Genomic DNA, 4905 nt, shown 5'->3' on the forward strand with positions numbered 1-4905 from the left:
AATCCAGACTTTAATGTATCAAAAATATATATGGCTTATTTGAATATATATATATATATATATATATATATATATATATATATATACAGTATATATATATATATATATATATATATATATATATATATATATATATATATATATATATATATATATATATATATATATATACATATATATTTATATATATATACATACATACATACATATATATATATATATATATATATATATATATATATATATATATATATATATATATATAAATATATATATATATATATATATATATATATATATATATATATATATATATATATATACATATATATATATATATATATATATATATATATATATATAAATATATATATACAGGTATGTATATTGTATATATATATATATATATATATATATATATATATATATATATATATATATATATATATATATATATATATATATATATATATATACATTCATAATTAATGAAAACGTGAATAAAGTTAAATTTAAATACTTAAGGTAAAAAAAAAACAAGTAAAGCCAGTAATTAATGTTTTCCTAATATGTATAGTAAAATATTAAATCCAAATAAAACTTGATACTTATCTATAAATTCAATATTCGTTTATATTAGCAAAATACTCGTTCAAAATATTTCAATAATTCATATTCTAATAGAACAATTGTAGTTTGTATAAATAGAACTGGAATCTAGTTGATGATAATTGTATCCTAATTACTAAGAACATATTCAAATTATATTCATAAAGAGTGCCTAATAATATAAATTCTGAATTTAAATAATTAATACATACGTTTAAAGCTATTTCCATATAAAAATGAATTATTGAACATATTGTGCCATTGCTGCTTTGACAGGAAGAAATGATCAGGTTATATCCTGAAATTCACGGGATTTTTAGTATAAAAAGCACCCTAATTCAAAGTTAGTCATACATAATTGCAATACCTAAAAATATTTATTACTCCTCCTATCCTACTTAATGGATATTGTGATGGAAAAAATTTTGTACGAAAAAGTTAAAACCATGAATTTACTGTCCTTTGTAATACTATGATTAGGATGAATTAATCTGAAACAGAAAGCATTTTATCCTATATACATACCAGTAATATTTCTTGTTATCTATTGCTATTGTACGAAAACGCATTTTTTTTCCAGCGTCAGAACCTGCTTATATATTATTATTATTATTATTATTATTATTATTATTATTATTATTATTATTATTATTATTATTATTATTATTATTATTATTATTATTATTATTATTATTATTTTTATTATTATTATTATTATTACAACATATATCAGAGAGGAAAGGAAAACAGGGAAATAAATAAACTACATGATAAGTAATTAACAATTGATATAAAATATTTCAAAAACTGTAAAAACATTGAAATAGAGATTTTATGCTGTTTAATAATTTTATGTCCATATCTTCGCCAAACGTTCCTCCATTATTAGTTTAAAAAATTTCGTCATAGTTCATGTATATTTAATCGATTTTACAGTGTTGTGTTTTATATCTTACTTAACTATCATAATTACACCAGCGTTTATTTTATCATTCAACGATAAGAAAAAGTTCAAACCATATATATATATATATATATATATATATATATATATATATATATATATATATATATATATATATATATATATATATTTATATATATATATATATATATATATATATATAAATATATATATATATATATATATATATATATATATATATATATATATATATATATATATATATATATATATATATATTAAATATATGTATATATATATATATATATATATATAATATAATATATATATATATATATATATATATATATATATATATATATATATATATATATATATATATATATATATACATACATATGTATATATTTGACAATGATTGTCGAAATGTCCAGAATATAATATCAACTACACGCGCGTCTAAGAGCATATAATAGTATTTAACATAAATATATTAGACATAAAGGAAGAACACGAGAAAGTAAAACGATCTAAACTCCTGAACTACAAATATATTTGTGACAAGATGAACACATGGCCTATTTTTGCTTAGGTCACAAAATGAAATGTCTATGATTCATGTAAAGAAATTTAATCTGCCATGGCTGGTATATATGCATGCCATGAAATGCCGAGATATATACCCGCATTGCATTCAGTGATGAGAAGTTCGATAAAAGTATATAGTCAATGTCTTTATCTTATCAACCATTATAATGATTTCCTGTTCCTTAAAATGGCATCTGACATAGTAGATTTAATTTAATAATAAGACGTAATGCATCAGTAGATATATCGAGCTGTAATCTATATAGGTAGCCTTATATAGTAAATTTTTGGTATTGTACCATTATTATTAATTAATTTGCTTTGTTTACTGTTTCAAACTTTTAATGGACTTTACTCTTCTTATAGATATGTATGTACGCGCACGCACACACACACACACACACACACACACACACACACATATATATATATATATATATATATATATATATATATATATATATATATATATATATATATATATATATATATATATATATAGTACTATTGAGATCGTTATTATGGTTTTATAGGAAAGTTCCAATATCTTATGTTATCCAAATATTATACCTAACTCTCTATGTAACAGTAATATCAATTTTAGATTGTACAAATATTCATGTTTACTAGTAAATAAATAAAACCTAAGTTAACAGCAAATGGATTTGTATTTATCAATTACTGTTCATTATTCACAGTAAAATCTATATTTCTGTTTGTTGGATGAGAGTCAAAACTCATCCATATGCAATTCCCGATTAATATAAATAATATAAAACCACAACGAAGAACCATCCTGCAACATTCACTCACACAGGGTTGTCGGAGAAGGGCTACAAACCTCTGTTCATAAATATCTTATTCATTCAAGTAATTTTAATGAATAACTGGATTAACGATATAGAAGGATGAAATACATATATCTCATAAATTTTATATATGCCATTCGTTTCTATTTGCAATGGTATAAACAGTATATATATGCGTTGTCACTGAATAATTTATTAAGAGCATGATAAGTAAATATAATGTAGCCTGATATATATGGAGGCATTTGAGATACATCAATCCGCAATGCCAGCGTGGGTGATGAAATGGCTGAACCCCAGACATTAATAAAGACAAGTCTGAGTCCTTTGTCTTGTGGTGGACTAGAAACGGATGCATTGGCCGGTTGGTTAATTGGCTGATATGAAGAGCATATGATTTATTATCTAATCTGTATTTCATAGAAAAATTGATGGATACAGAGAGAGAGAGAGAGAGAGAGAGAGAGAGAGAGAGAGAGAGAGAGAGAGAGAGAGAGAGAGAGAGAGAGAGAGAGAGAGAGAGAGAATTTTCTTCAACGATTCGATATCTTACGCAACTCGATAGTATGAGAAAATTACGGGAAATGCCTATGATTTCTTTAATTGGATGAAACAAATCAAACGTAAAATGACCTTATTGTTTCCTGGAATCACATCTTCTCATTAAGCGTTGTCATCTCTCGAATAACTTGATGATTAGAGAGTGAGCATGGAGTTCGGAAGAAGGGATGACTGGGAAGATGAGAGACATAATCGGATTCATCTTTTGACAGATCCTTTCTAATTGGAATTTTCTGCTTCTAGGCATTTTCAATTTCAATAACCAACGCACTGGAATCTTCTAAGCAAAGTACTTCCAATATAAGGTTATAGATTTTCATATAAAATATGGTCAAATGTCAGATATTAGCTTTAAAAATATACACATAATAGCAAACAGTGTCAATGCCAGATTATGCATATCTCTACAAAGATGTATGTGAGTTTTATGAGGCACCCAGTTACCAATGCATTTCACGAATTACTGTTAAAACTACCCTCGTTCTTACTTATCCATATAAGTCAAAAATAACTTTTGATATCGCATTCGCTCTGCCTCTGGATAAAGGACCCGTGAAGGAGTTATCATTCTATTTTTATATATATATATATATATATATATATATATAATATATATATATATATATATATATATATATATATATATATATATATATGTGTGTGTGTGTGTGTGTGTGTGTGTGTCTGTGTGTGTGTGTGTGTGTGTGTGTGGTTGTATGTGTGCGTGTGTGCGTGTGTGTGTTTAACTGGTGGTAGGTCATGGACCCCAACCCAAACCAAATTCAATCTAAGGTTACAGTCGATCCCTTCTTTGCCATATCCGTTTAATTAAAATTATAATGGAAAAATCTAGAAAATAAGACAAATACTATGTATAGCATTTATAGACTATGAGAAACCTTTGGACTCTGTGAAAACTTCAGCAGTAATGAAAGCCCTTCAAAGACAAGGCCTACGTTAATCTTAAGTTAGAACATATGACGATATCTATATTGGGAGTACAGAATGCATAAAACTAGATAAAGATAGTAAAAAAAAAAAAAAAAAACTGATAAACGAATTAGACAGGGAGAGCCATCTGTCAAAAAATATTCACAGCATGCCAGAAAGAAGTGGTAAATAGTCAGAGTTGGGAAATGTACGAATAAACATAAACGTGAAATTACTCAACTACTCAAAATACGCAGATGACATACCTCTGTTTAGTTAATCATGGAAGGAATTGCAAAAGATGCTCGAAAAATTCAATAGAGAAAGCAGAAATATAGTTCTGAAATGAATATGAGTAAAACTAAGATGATGTTTAATGGAGAAAACAAAAAGGATTATGGATGCATCTCTAAAGATAGTTAATGAATTACATAGGTGAATTTAGGACAAATATTAAGTGTTTCCCTACTACATGAGACAGGA

This window comes from Palaemon carinicauda, chromosome 13, assembly GCF_036898095.1.
Source record: "Palaemon carinicauda isolate YSFRI2023 chromosome 13, ASM3689809v2, whole genome shotgun sequence".
Lineage (NCBI taxonomy): Eukaryota > Metazoa > Arthropoda > Malacostraca > Decapoda > Palaemonidae > Palaemon > Palaemon carinicauda.